Genomic DNA, 15,740 nt, shown 5'->3' with positions numbered 1-15,740 from the left:
ACTTCCTGTATTAAGTCTTATGATAGGAAGAGTCTGTATAATTTTTCGCCATGTTGGTATTACAAAAGTCAGTCCTAACTAACTTTAGGAATCATATATTGTCCTGCTTCATCCTATTATATTTTACTTTTAGGAAATCCTACATACTCAGTCCAATACCACCTATCAACTTTTCCCCAGCAACCAATGCTACTTTTCTTATCTCACAGAGCTAAACAACTTTGTAAGTTTGTTTTTTTTTTATTACTGAAATATGCTGAAACATACCAAAAATGGAAAATATGGGAAATTTATAAAAACGCTAACTTGGGCGATAAAAAGACAATGGGCTAAGATAGGTCTGCTGTATCCAGCATCCATCATGTGAAAGCAATAAAAAAATAGTCATACAAATAAAACAAATTAACTAACAGTAGAGGTGGCTACTACAGGTTATTCTTAGTGAACACCACTGTTGGCTACATTAGCTACTATTACAGGTGCAAAATTGAAACTTAGGACAGGTTTATGGTTATACTAAAGAGTTTATTTAAGATTTTGGGGAGTTTACATCTGCCTTGACTGAGGAACTGTTCACCATTTGGCTTTTTTCCCCCTTAATTAGATCCTAACTCTAATTACCATGGTTACATGGAAGATAGGATCTGTGAGTTAGGATGTTTCTCTAATACGGTCTCAGTCTTCTGATTTTGATACTAGCATTAAGTAGATATTAACATATAAACAAGCATAATTTTAGTTGATATTGCATGTGTAATTTATTCACAGTGTTTGGACTACAGCCACCAGTGTGTCAACACAAATACATCATCTGTGACGCATAAGGTAATGGGCTTTAAAGATACCATTGTGTTAATATAATACACTGCATAAGGCATTGGCAAATAGAACGGCTAACGTGTGTAGTAAGCATGGGAAATAATGATAATAATAATGTATCCACCAATTTTCAAAGCTATTTAATGAGTCTCCACCACAAATTGTCTGTCTCCTGGGGGCCGTATTTTACTGGCAGGTTCAAAGCTAATGACAGCATGTCATAGAGGGACATCACATATACCAACACTCTGACTAATTATGTAATTAAGAAAACACCAGCGACAGACATGAGCAAACTGGCAGCTGTGTTGAGTCCATAATTGTTATTTGTCAAGTTCATCTGCCTCTACATCAGACATATCCTTATAACCTCTACTTATCCTGGGGAAGGTTTTGCTGAGCACGCATGCTGTCCTCCAGCACGTCCCTGATTCAGATTCACACATGCAGAAATGCTACACTACGGCACACACTTGACACCTTGGAGCCATCTAGTTTTCTCATGTCGGTCACGGAGCTCCACTCTTTTTTTCCCCACTGGCTGGTCTCTCCTACCTGAGGCTACCAGTGTCCCCACATGTCATTTCTCATACCATCAGTCTTTCGAATCTCAGCTTTCCTTCTCCATGGCTGATGCAGATGAGGACAAGTACTAAGTATTTCTCATTATTACAATGCAATCAATAAATTCCCAAATTCCTTTAGATGCCCAGCGAGCCTGATCCATTGTCAAACAAGCAGTAGGTTATTTAACAAAGACTCTCCTTAAGGAAAGACTTTTATTCTTCCTCTATTTGCACCAATTATTTCCCAGGCCAAACAAAACTTTGCTACACTGTCACTGCATTGGAGCTAATCCCCTAGGTTTAATTAGCGATGATATGATTCATAATTATATATATTTTCCCTCCACAAGGGCATATAATTGGGGGACTTAGGCGCTGGGGAATCTTTCATTGGAGAAATCCATGGTCTAACCCTCATTAAGGAACCCAGAGCTCAGCGGAGATAGCGTGTTGAAGCAAGAAGGTGCGGTAGAGAGTCGAACACCTAAACTCCCACTCAGGAAGCAGGCTTTAATTAGCTAATGAATCTGGGAGCTCCCCCTGCCAACCTTTGACCTTATGCTGAGGCATAATAAGCCTGTTCACAGTGCGAGACATGTCACATGCGGTTGAAATCAATGCCCTGTGCACCAAAACCAATTTTAATGAGATAAACGCTGTGCTGTCCCTTTTGTTAGGAACTGTTGATGTCCACATTCATGAATCATTCCTGACGACTCTCCAAAGGTCATAATGTATTGATTTAGTGTCATCTCCAACAAAAGCCTCCACTTTATGATTGATATTGCTTGTCATGTTGAAGGCACACAAAGGATCCAATGTCATTCTCTAATTTACAGTATCCTCTAATGGCAGCGATGAAAAAACATCGAAACCATGAATATGTTATTAATTTTCTTGTTGCCACAGGGCAAATTCCTCATAAAAAGCAGCTCTGGTGACCAGTCAATGCCTGTAATGTAAAGTCATTATTAGCATACAAGTGCAGCCTGCAAATTAAATTTTGGTCAGTGTTGTTTAAGAGCAGCATTAATTCTCATCCATTAAAGGTGCAGCAAGTAATTCTGAAGAAAGACCGTTATTAAGTCTCAGTCCCAGGTCATCAAATTACCGTCTCTTTGGACTGGTGACTCGAAGATGGTTGACTGTTGAGGCTCATTCACAGGTTATGAAATATTGATGTCTTGGAAATTAGACTCAACAATCAGCTTTCTTACCAACCTGTGATTGGTCCTTTGGTTTCCCATCAAAGGCTAGATTTTCTAAAGCCTGAAAACGGAGCCAAAAGGAGGAGCATAAGTCTAGTTTTCTCTCAGACCACTTGATGCACATTATGCTCAAAGATTATTATGGAACTTTTGCCCAATGATGCCAAAAATGAACTGCCTGCTCCCAGCTTTAATTCTAAGTACATTTTTAAGCATATTTGACATTTTGTCCAATGTGCTTATTTACTTTCTGGTGGAAAACAAGATAAGAAGATTGATGCATCTCTGGTATCTTAGTGGTAAATACAGAACGTACACTGTAGCTGGTTATCTTACCCTGACAGCTGGCTCTGTCCAAAGGTCCAGGGCTGTTAAAGGTATTAAAAGTATTGGTTCTTTTTCAATAACACATGTATTAACAACAATACAATCGTAACATTTAACGTATAAAATGTACTGAAGCTTTAAAAACAGTGTTCAGTGACTTTTTCTGTACCAGCACTGTGTGCTTACCAGCAAATAAAGCTAATTAACATGTTCTACACAGTTTCATACAAAAACACTTAACCCTAAATTAAAAAAAATAATAAAACAGATTAAACAAAAAAATATAATGTGAAAATGAGTGTAATTAGTGAGCTATAGAGGTGATGGTAGCAAGTTTTGGTACTTTGGGACACAACCAGGCTAACTGTTAAGCCCCGTTTCTAGTCTTTGTGCTAAGCTAAGCTAAGCTAAGCAGCTGCTGGCTGTAGGATCATACTGTGCAATGAGTGGGATCAAACTTCTCATAACTTACAAACCCACAATATAACTACAATATAGATGCCTGTTAAAAAAAAAGTTTTATAGATCAATGATCAATGTATCAATGTAACATTAGTTAACAAGCTAGCTAGCTTCAGCTAATATGGCTCGGGAAAAGTTAATTCATTTGAGGCAGTGAACACAGCCTGGTTAAACATTTTTTTTTCTGTCGATGGGTGGATCATATTTGTTTCAGTAAAATTACTTAGCCTGCAGTCACCAGCCACAGAAATGCTGTAGAGATGGAGTCTGAGAAATGTAGTCCAATAGCAAGCAAGGTATCAGGATGTAATTCATTAACATCAACAGTTCAGACAACTGAATAGGATATATGAGGGCATAAATAAAAAAGTGTTGTTTTTATGTGTGTATTAGACTATTTCAAAAGGCTGGCTTCTGTTTAATTTTTAATTTTGATTCTATAATTTATTTAGAAATAATTCAAAAACTCCAGCCTGAGATAGTCCTTATATCTGTGGTTGGACTTAATACTTTTAATAAGTTTAAACTGCACACATTCATTTAGGACACTAATGACGCTGTCTTTGACTTACTTATTAGCTGTCATAATGAGGAGAAACTATAAGGCAGCGCTGTTATTACTCCCGTCTCGCCCTGTGGTCTCGCCAAGATGACACCTCCCTTGACTCATTTCTGATCTGAGCTTAACTGTGCTGACCTAACATGGCAGGTCCAGGTCTCAGTGGCAGCCCCTGCAATCCTGACGGGGCTCCTTCAGCCTGCTCAGCCAGCTGTGAGAGGCTGCGTCGTGCTCCCAGGTTCAAGCATTGGAAATGTGCCCTGGGTGAGCCGGACTATAAATTAGTCAGGATAAGTTAAGGGCAGACTGCGATAGGCTATCCCCCGCAGTTATCAGCAGAGAAGAACCTGCCTGAAGGTTGGTGCTCTTAAATCTTTTATCATTGCTGAGGCAGCCTGATCCGGGCGTGGACCGGGGCCATCAATCAGGGCCGCTGCTCACAGCTAATGGGTTATTCAAGTTTTCCTGAAAATGAAACAGCTTTCCTCATCTAAATCAAGCATGAGAAACAGCACTGGCTGTAACACTAATTTTTGCTTCAGACAGTATTTACAGTGATCGGTCTAACTGGTGCTCTGATAGTTCAAATCTGGCAGATTAAAGATGTTTTGTTGTGGTTCACGTCTGTTGATCTCTGCCAGACATTCTTGGATTAGGAATTATTGCAGAAATTATTACCATTGTCATTTCAACCGGTTATTTTCTAATTCAGTTTAGACTGATTTAAAGGAAACTTAGAGGACCAGTGTGTAAAATCATACTGAGTCAAGCCAAGCCACTACATGTTTATGAGAAAGGGGATCTACAGTGACCATGGCACAAAGCGTGAAAGGTCGCATCTAGAGCCAGTGTTTGTTTTGTCCATTTTGGGCTACCATACAAGCATGGCGGTGCAACACGTTGATTTAACACGGTGGTATAACCCCCTGTAGAGGAGGGCCCATGCCCTCTGTAGATAAAAATGGCTCATTCTAAGGTAACTTAAACACAGCAGTTCTTATTTTCAGGTGTTTACACACCAATGAAAACATAGTTATGAATATTATATTTCATGTCTGCCATATTCTGCCAATAAACCACTATAAATCTCAGACACTGGACCTTTAAGTGTATCACATGATTGTAAACAACATAGCTGTCTTTACACTCACAGGCACCCTCAGCATTCATACAGTAGCTGCCTTCCCTGCATTGCTATTATTAGCTTGACTCAATGCAGGCAGTTGTTTCATGAGGAGAGGATCAAATTTTGAACGGACTCGCTCCATGGCAGGTGTGAATTGGATTGATGGGACACGTAACACAACCCACTCTCAGGGCGACCTTTCATTGAACCCAACCCAGAATATGAATGGCAGCATAGCAAACACAAGCCAGGGAGACCTAAAAGATCCTCCCATTTTTATTCATTTGAACAGAGGAAACGCTTCTTACACAAATCCCATGAAGATACTTGATCGTTCTTCATGCCCGTTTTAATTTTGAGAACTTTAAACACTCTCATTCACATTTCGAAAAGTGAAATAATTGCCAACTCTGCTCAAGATTTCAAATTAACATTGTGTAGTGTGTCATCAGTTCCCCCTCTGCCCACAAATGAGTTTAATTAGTTTGTGAGAAAGAGACAGTCGGAGAGATTCAAACTGCCTCAGTGCGCCCCGGTCTTTAAAACACAAGATTGTTCTCGACTACACCAATGAGGCAGCCGCTAATTGTTTTTTCATCCATTATATTTTACAGTTTCTCTGTCTGAGTGAAAAGAGAAACAAAGATATTAAGCCAATAAAATTGAGTTATTGAATATACTGTATTTATACACTCATGAAAACACACACACACACACACACACACACACACACACACACACACACACACACACACACAGTCTGAATTACGAAGGAAAGAAGAGTCAGTTCTTCATGTACATGTATGTATGTATATATATAGTAAATGTTTTCATTATTGTGAACACAAGCAATCACAAGTTATTTTAAAGTTTATTAGAGACAGAAATTTTCATCATATAAGCTGTTTTCTTCAAACTATTAAAAAGAACGCTCTCAGGAGAGGTTTAACCGTCACACAATGCATGTTGGGAAATCTGCTAATATGCTGATCATGTTTCTTTAGAAACTTAATTGAATGAGTTCAATCATTCAACTTATCATTTCAAGTCAAAAGACTTCAAGAAGAACTCATGTTGTCCTTTGAAATTTTGATTCCGAGTCAAAGTGACTGTTTGTTCCCATTTCACGTTAATAAGAGTTCAACATTAATGCAGAATATTCACTGAATTAGTAAGTGGCAGGCAGTGACTGAATTCAAACTCCTGAGTGTGTATTTTGTTACATATTGCGGCTTTATGTTAATAAGAAAAGATTAGTTGAGCCTGCTTAATTCCAGTATGTTTTTTTTTTTTTACAGTGCATGTATTGTGTGCATCTTGCGTTATTCCTACTGTCCATAAGGGTGCAACACTGTAAGTTGTCAATCATCAAAGTTTACCAGTGTCATCAAGCCAAATACCTGCACGTTTATTAAATTAATGATGATATGACAACATTGTGCCCCGAAAGCCAAAACCAGGACAATGGGAGAAGCACAACATATCAGAGAAAACCCAGACAGATCACCTGCTCCTGGTTTACTGTACTTCAAAAGCAATTAAGCCTGTTTGAATCAATGCCCTCACATTCGGAATTCACTTTTAATGACACCTCCAGGCGAAGCTGTTTTTGGGGCTGTGACAGTAACATCAATAATGATCTATTGCAGCAACTTGTCTTCTAAGGTTCCCCAGATGCCCCTGAAAGCTGTTCTGGGCTTCACCAAGTTGGTCTGAGACCAATAAATTCAAAAACGAAAGCCAACGATTGGACATACCAGGACACACGATCTCCAGAGAGCCCCTCTTCCCTGCCGACTGGAGAGTACATCAAAATATTGCCACAAAAGCAAGCAAGGAAAAGATGATGTTATTATTGGTCCTCGGGAAATAGGAGATGGTTGGGGCCAAGGGAGCTCAGAAGTCAGAAACAGACTCGATTACAAACTTGGAAACTTGCCCCTGCTTCGTCTTTGGAGACTCAGCTTTACAAATCTGATGGAGAGAGGGAGGAGAAAGAGGGAGAATGTGTTAGCCTGCCAGAGCTGACCCACTGGCTCTGATATACTTGTCAGTGTGAGGGACTGAGCAATAAATTATCAAAGTTTACTGTGCAGTGCCCATTAAAGTATGTTTATAGACAGTGTGCGAAATACACAGTGGCAATCGAGGGAGTCCCCCCCCACACCTTGTGCTCCAGTGTAATGCTGAAGTTTTACCCAGATTCAATACACAATATAAAAGATTTCATGGATGCAGGCCAAGACAGTCAACTAGGCTGTATATGTTTTGCACACACATCATTAAGACCATGTTTTCATTATTATTCTGATTCAGCTTTTAAGAAATGGATCCAAAGTTAGCAAGTAATAAACTTTGCTTTCTCTTTGACCTATTTTTCCAATGTGATGCTACCGTCTGCATTTTTAACCCAGTTTAACCACGATGTTGACACAAAACTCGTGCAAGTGGCGAGAAACAACTGGGATTTCACCCCAATAATATTTTTTGTTATTCATTTTTGTGAATACACTTTTTGCGATTTGAATAATGAATCATGGATATTATTTAAATTTAAGTTTTAATGAAGACCAACCAAAATTTTGATGTTAAGGCTTTCAGAGGGTCAGTCAAAGGAACCCACTGTATTTTGCATCATGTTTATAACCCAAACAACAGTAATGCATTTCAACAATTTATGTTAAAATGTTATACAAATACATGTTTTTGTGGACAGGGCTGTTCAACTTCAGTAGCAAGTAGGTTGTTGGCCACACCGAATACTTAATCAATTAATAACTACAAATAATTTGTGCAGTATAATAGATGTATAGATGTATTATTACATGGAATAAAATGTGCATCTCTTTTCTTTCATTACAGTTGTATCATTATAATCAAATCCAGACAGCAGCCAGTCCATTCAAAAAAGTAGGAAAGTTATGGTTACAAAGCTTGATGGAAGTTCATCAAGCTACATTTAAAAAAACAAAGAGATGTGAGGTGTTTTTCTGAGACAAATGTAAAAAACAAGATGACTGACAATAAGTACACCTGTTTGAATTATCATCAAAATCAATCAGTCACCACCGCATCTAGCAGACTTCTGACAGTGAGGTGTTTGACTCAGTGAGAGAAATTATACTGCCTTGGTTTTACTTTTTCCAACACAGTTTGGGTGCAACATTAGGCTTGAGTGAGTTAATGGCAGGTGCAGTGCGAGCGCAATCGCAGCCCGTCACAGCATGTAAGTGCTTTACGTAACCATAGTAGTAGTATCTCAATTTAGCTTGAAAATATGTACTTTACTTCATATCCCACACCTGCCAGCCTGATATGCAGGCCATAAAGATGTTCAAATGGGCTATAGGTCTGGCCTAGGACCTGATGAGACAGTTTTTTCCAGCTTCCAGTGAGAAGAATGTACTTGTCTTAACTTTTTGTCCACTTGCTAGCTATTGCCCCCATGCTTTCAATCACATCTTGTTGTAACAGGCAATAACAATAAAGTTCAGTATATGTTCAATACTTAACAACTGAGTTATTTCTCTGACAACAGAGGGGATTCCCTCATGAGATAAGGCTGAAAACCTCAGAAATAAGTGCTCACAAAAGTCATACTAAAGGAAAAACGTGGTATGTGCTATGCTAGAGGACTCCGTCTTCACAGTGTATGATATGGAATAAATCTAACTCTGACAAAAAAAAAAAAGTCACTTGGAGTTTTTTTTGTTCCCACTGCAGCCTGATGAATCCTCAGAAGGTTTATTGTTGAAGAATAAAGGATACTCTCCAAATGAAACAAAGCTAGATTCAAAGGAAAGTTTAATGAGGCACTCTGTTCTCAAGTAATAGCTTGGAGGTGCTTCACTAATGCTACACTTTAATGTGTTATATCATTTTAAAGCTGATGCTAGTTGGGTCTTAAATGTTCATATTTTTAAGTAGTTAGGATTTACTTTTCAGTACAATGTAAAAATAGATTTTTTGTAATAGATTTGTATGCTGTATGTATGAATACTGTTTGGCATCCCCAAAGTGAACTCATTTACAGGAAGGCTTTGAGTCAAAGGCATAATATGAAACATTTTCAATAAAAAAACAATGTATAGATTCAGAAACACAATCCCTTTCAATCAATCATCACTTATGACTCACTAAAAGTGTGTGGTGGCTGTATCTGCAGAGACTCTGCCCTCTGCCTGTCTTACTCATTATTTTGCTGCTCGGGACGCTTCACCAACCTAAAATGTATGTATTTGACTCAACAATAAACTATGGTGCGTTTATGACCAGCTTGGACAGATCCAACTGATTCTACCTTTAAGATTATTTAGACATCTGAAGAAATAAAATCATTTAAGTTCTATACAATTACAACATATGAATTGCTACCAAAAGCTGGGTAAAGATGAGTAGACTCATTAATATATGCATATCATCAAATCATAATAATATAATCAATCATTCCTACAATCAGTGAGAAATTTAGATATACTCTCGCCGAGATCTCACATCTTTTCTATCTCACACAGAATCTGTCTGATACACTCAAACCCATGAGAGAAACATATTGTTTCACCCCCCACCTCACCTTTTGGGGCTAATGGTGTTAGTTCAACAATCAGTACAACAATTTTCGCACGTGGCATTGTTGCTGTGATTCTTTATTAATCAGCGGCAGGTGTTCTCGTCACAGCTGGTTAACTCGTGCTGATGTGAAAGGCTGTCAAGCCTCATTGTCTGCCATTGGCTGCCACAGTGTGTGGTGTGTATTCTCGCCACATCACACAGTTCAAGTGCCACAGCCACAAACAGGCCACCTGAGCGCTTGTGCAGTACGGAGGCCTCGCTAACAGTTCCTTTTTACATTCTTATCTGTTGGTGTTACATATTTGTTATTGAGCAGAGGAGGAGGAACGCTCTGCATTAGTATGACAAAATATATTAGAGTGAAATTGATTGGAACAGTGGTGCTCAACCTGTGGGTTGGTACCTCCAAGGGGGTCGCAAGATAATTTGTGGGGGTCGCCAGATGGTTGTAGGGGAAAAAGTAAAATAAAATAAAATATTGTGGCAAACAGCATGGGAGGAGAGCCAGGAGGCAACTCTCAAGAAACACAGCTCCTGAAAGACATTGACACACTCAAACATATGCAAAAACACAGCATCTCACTAATAAATACTAATAAATAATAAAACTATAAACCAGCACAAAAATGATCATTACCAACATAAAATATTATGTTGACAGAAACACTTACCAAAAGTAACATTTGCATTTTGTGTCATAAACTAGCAAACTTAAAGAGCTACTCAGTCCAGCAGTAGGCTTGGTGGGAAATTAGGTCATAAATGATAAATGATGAATGTTTTTGGTTTTTTTATGTTTGTGTGTTCATCTGTCATCCAGCTCAAGTGAAAGCAATGTGCTCTATGGCTCTCAGAGTCTGCAGCCACGCCGCGGCTTTGTAAGACTGTTGGTTACTTATCAGGCACAACAGCACTTGAGCTAACTAACATCAGCGTTACATGGATATAGACAGAGCCTTCTGTCTGTACTCTGCGTTCATTTTTTCCATATTTGTGCATATTTTCTGAAAGCATACAGACAGGACAGAACCATACCACCAGTAGTGGTGAGGGATAATGTAGCAGTGTAGCCAATAGTTCAAGCGAGGCGTGACCAAAGCACACCATGAAGAAGTTCACACATTGCAGTTTCTTTAATGGCCACACACCTCTGCTTTTGCCTCTTTCTCGGGAAGTACATCATTACAACTTATTCTAGCATCACTATGTTTGCTTGTGTTAGAAACTTTTTACTCTTCTTCTTTGGGATAACTTTTGACTGAGTGGCTCCCTCTTATGCATATATTGCTTAACATCTGTGCCAGTGTACAGGACACATGGAAGTATGTGGGTGACAGTTACGCAGTTTGAGATGGACCTAACTATTTTCATACATAAAGGGGGCATAAATGAGCCTTTATTTTAACATGTTAGCATGCATTTGAAAATCAGCAATAAACACAAAGTGCAGATAAGGCTGATAGTAATGTAATAGCAGGTGTTAGATTATAAACCAAAGTATTGGACCAATCAAATCACCAAAGTTTTTACAGTGCATCCTGAAGAGGGAATGGATGTCTGCACCAAATCTCATGACATCCAACAGTTACTGAGATTTCTCAAATCACAAATGTCAGCCTCGTGTTAGAGGAAAATCAGGGGAACACCGAAGCCAGTTTGATTAAACCTATAATGTCAAAGATGTCTGTACAAAAGCCATGCTGCTATCATAGCTAAAAATGTGAAGAGTAGAGGAATAGGCTTCCTTTTAAAAGAGGACATTCCTGCGTGGCCCAACTCAGCTCAAATGAGTAAACAGCTCTGCAGCTTGTCAAAGAAGAAATCAAAACTTTTAATGAATGCAGTCATATCACAAGACAAGCACTTTTTTTTAGCTCTGTATATTCAGTACATAACAGCAGTTTGAGCTCTAGCTCCCTTCAGCTGGCGGCACCTGCCACAATATTTTGTTTTTCCAAACATTTTCTTTCAAAAGTGTTTAGCACTGAGAAGCTGCAGTGGCCTGTCGGAGGGTCGTAGATTTTGGCAGGTTCTTGTACTATACTGTGTTCCCTTCTGTTTAGCTCCATCATAATGGGTAGAAGAGGGGAGCGCTGTACACAAATCAGAGCGACAACACTGTCATTTCAAGTCTGTGTGCATGACAGTACCTGGCAGCATTTGTATAGTCTTTCTATCGCTGCTGTTTAGTAATTTTTTGTCACTACGGTACTTGCTTGTTGCTGTTATACTGTAAAAAGCAAATACTGCAGAAGCTGAACTAACCCATGAGGACCACTTCTCATAATCATCTTTCATTCCCTTTTCCGCGCAAGTGATGTCAACCTGCAGATGCATGGTCATTCAGTTTGAGATATTGGACAATGAGTCAGGGCAATCCGAGAATAGATGGAGTTTAAATTTTGTGCACATCGAGCACAAACATCCCCTACTGCATTACTGGATCATTTGCCTTTTTATACAACCCTGTGCCTCAGTAAAATGAATCTGGGTCTCCTGCTGTTCATTCCGCAAAACCCACATATTTGCAGTTTATATCATTCTCTATTACAAAGCCCCCAAAAATACAGTCCTCAGCCATCCAGTTCTGGAGCTGATGCAGCGTGCAGACATCACTGGCTGAGTGAAGCATAAGCCTCCATAGAAGCGGCGTTCTCTCAGATGTATTTGAATAAGACATGATGCCAGTTTATTTTTGTAACATCCCCCACCCCAGACTGTTGGCAAGCAATGGAGTTGTGACTAACCCTCTTCCAGTTTCCACATTAGGCAAAAAAAAAAAAAAAAAAAAAAAGGAAAACACCGAGTCTGTGTCTGTGCAGTTGAGATTGGAGTCAATGAGGTAAAATGACTTATCAATATACAGGATTAACTGTTTCACACATGAGCAGAAACTCCAGCGTTATAAAGTGGTAGATCACCGCCCCCGGGGGAGGGATTCCTCCTGTGAATCTGCATGGTGTGCATCCAAATTAGAGTTCATTACTTTATACTGACACACTTTTCCTTAGCTGCATTTTCAGCCCTGGCTCTTTGATGTTAAATAATGAATAGACATCACACAGACACACTGCTCATGAAGGTGCATATAGCCAAGGATCTCTGTAAAGCATCTGATAGTCCAAACTGCTATGTTAACCTGGCTGACTGTCCTTGAATGTCTCACGGAGAGCACATGGTGTTACCTACTATGAAAACATAAAGAGAGAAGCACTCACAATTCCTTCATCACTTCTCATGCTCACTGAAATGTCCTCATTTTACAGGTCTGGACTGAGTGTTGCCTGTCTGCGTCAGTAGACACGGCAGAGGAAGAGCAAAAAGGAAATGGTCGGCTGAGGTGCGACTGATGATGTCACCACTACGTAGCTCATCCAGTATGCAGTGTGGTCTTCCCAGCTGCACGTCACCAGTGGTGCCATGATCCAGTTCTGACTGTGGGTGAGCATCCAAAGCCTTTTATTCATTCATATGGCTGTATGCAAACCATGTTATTAAAGGGGCATTCCGCTGATTATACACATCAAGGTCAGTTTACTGGCTACAAGGAGGACAACAGATTAAAGGGGGAAAAGAGCATTTTTTCCCTCTCTCTTCTTTCCTATCTTGGCTTTGGATAAGACTATTAATCTCGGAAAGCTTATGTTACATACTGGTAATAAGAAGTTTGAAAGATGTGGGCATTTACCAGGCAGGGAGAATTTAAAGATGCTACCAAGTTGGATTGTGGAAAATGGACAAGGAGCTACAAGTCAAAATGTCTTGGCCTCTGCTGCTTCCTGACCTTCTTGACCATTGTAATTTTTGTCTCTCACGAGTCCTCCAACTCTGTCCCTGAGCCTATTAAAGGCACTTTGTTTGTGCAGAGTGATGCCCCTTGTTGAAATTGGCTTCCTGGATTTAAAAAATGACTTGGAAGACAGATTTAGTAATTGAAAATGGTTTTCTGAGAGAAAATTCTAGTTTTTCCCTAAATAAAAAGCTATAATTATCATTATAATGCTAACAGAGACAGTTTTTAGGGCGTATTCACAAGGTCAATAAATCCATTTCACATAAAATGGAAGCAACAGAAATGATATATGATCGGTAGGTGTTCAGCATTAGCAGATTTATCCTCTGTGAGAGCCTTCCAGATTGCATGGTGAAGGTGTTTATTTTTTCTTTTGTAAATTACTGTATTCACTACTGCTAGAGTAGACACATCTTTATGTATTCATAGGCTGTGAAAAGATTGTTGGCATTTACAGCATTTGTAAAGTATGAAATAATGCTATGATGGGAAGACCTAAAGGGCATATTTTTCTTTTATACAGTCAATTTTTTTTTCCTTCAGAAAGCACATACATTGCTTTTTTTTCATGCAGCATTGGAAGATTGTGTGATCTGTTTGTTTCCATGTCGCATATGGCTCAAAGGGATGCATTTACTATGTTTATCAGTGAAATTCCCATACCATTCATTCAAGGACATGTAGTAGGGGTAATGTCCTTTTCTATGTGTACTTGTACTTCCAAGCGTACAGAGCCATGCACAATAATATTTTCATTTGCTATAAATCACTTTCCACTGAAATAGAAAAAATACCATTTTAAAACTCTGCAGGACCAGTTTCTTTATCAGCAGAGAACATGAATATGGTGAAGGGTTTGTGTTAGAACTATTCATACTCCTCAGTTGATGGCTTGGGCATTAACGGTGTATTTATTTACAGAATTCAATAACCATAATTGCCATGTACAATTATGTTAAGCCTCAATATACTGCCACCTCCCCCAACAGTGGGAGCAGGATCACTATGGGGAACATGATGACTTGTTTCCTCGAGTGTAAAGCTGAAATGAATACGGCAAACACCTGTGCTCACATTATGTCTGCTTTTCTCCGTTGTTTAATTGAGCAGATCAGTTAATAACTGCATTTTTTTCAGTCAGGGCTCAGCATAATGCCACAAGCCTATTAAGGAGGTGGAGAGACAGACCCTGGGAGACATGGGGAGGTCTGTCATCCTTAAATTCAATGTAAATGAGCTAGGTGGCAGTGAGTTCATTACAGGCAGATGCCACAATATTGCAATCCAAAATAAACAATCATAGCCAAAGTCTTCATTTGTGAAACATGGTGTCTTAGTCTTTGCTGTTTGTTGTTGGAGGTATTGATTCAGATGGATGTTTATTTTCAAAGTTTGGATGTAATTACTATTTATGGCAGAGGACAAAAGATGCACATGAGACCATGGACACTCGATTTGATTTTGTCTTAAGGAAGAGTATCTTTTCAATTTATAGGTATAAATATAATAAAGTATTCATTAACAATGATCAAACTAGGAACACTTCAAAATGCAATCAATCAAAATGGCCAACCCTATGTATTCCCTGCTTCCAAAGAATTTAATGAAAGTTGGTCAAATATTCTGTTCCTCCTTTTGCTAGGGACCCCCTACCCCTCAAGGATCCCCGTTGATTGCTGGACCCCAGCTTAAAACCCACTAGGTTATGGTATACAAGGTATTCTTGTTACTGACTGATTCTTTAAGTAATATCTCAACTTCACATGATGCAGAATAATGTTTATAAACTGAATGATCTTCATTTGTTCTTTTCACAAGAACTTCTGGCAAACTGTTACACAAAAATGCAACTGAAGGGGAAAGAAAATGTTTCATTCATGCAATTTGTGCATAAACTGCTAACAGAAAACATGTGTTTAAATGCAAGTCGTCTTTCACATGACCTAGTACTTTTTTTTTATTTCTCCATAAATATTACAGTTTAGTTCAGTTGAATTGTTGGGTAATCCCCTCACCTGAACAGTGATTTTCTAATCATAGCTTTGAACGCTAACATAACGTATGAGCTTCAACTTAACCCAACATTACTTACAAGGCAGAGGAACATATCTTTATATTAAATACAAGCTATTAATTAACACAATAGTTTGTAGGTTTTAATAGTCTCTGTGCTGAAAGAAAGCCATCGCCAGTTCATGTCTTGCACATCCACTGTGAAGTAACTTGTGTGGAAGCAGGAGGCTGGCAGAGTTTAAGGTAATGTTAAAAACTGTCCCTCTTTTTATTGTATTCGGCCTACACTCTACAA

At 38.9% G+C, this 15,740-nt stretch overlaps 1 protein-coding gene across 3 annotated transcripts in view; it reads left to right on the top strand.

Moving 5' to 3' along the window:
* Positions 1–15,740, top strand: part of LOC146328301 (galactosylgalactosylxylosylprotein 3-beta-glucuronosyltransferase 1) — a 108,240-nt gene that overhangs the window by 69,466 nt on the left and 23,034 nt on the right. For 2 of the 3 annotated variants that reach the window (XM_084717226.1, XM_084717228.1), the window contains exon 3: positions 12,906–13,080. The gene's annotated coding sequence lies outside the window, so the exon portion shown is untranslated. Of the gene's footprint in view, positions 1–4,169; positions 4,299–12,905; positions 13,081–15,740 lie in introns of those variants that run through there. The other variant, XM_084717227.1, reaches the window with a different exon arrangement.

This window comes from Lutjanus erythropterus, chromosome 4 (genome assembly GCF_056507025.1).
Source record: "Lutjanus erythropterus isolate fLutEry1 chromosome 4, fLutEry1.hap2, whole genome shotgun sequence".
NCBI classification, from domain to species: domain Eukaryota; kingdom Metazoa; phylum Chordata; class Actinopteri; order Lutjaniformes; family Lutjanidae; genus Lutjanus; species Lutjanus erythropterus.
Note: the sequence above shows the minus strand (reverse complement) of the source record. Positions and strands in the feature narration are given on the sequence as shown.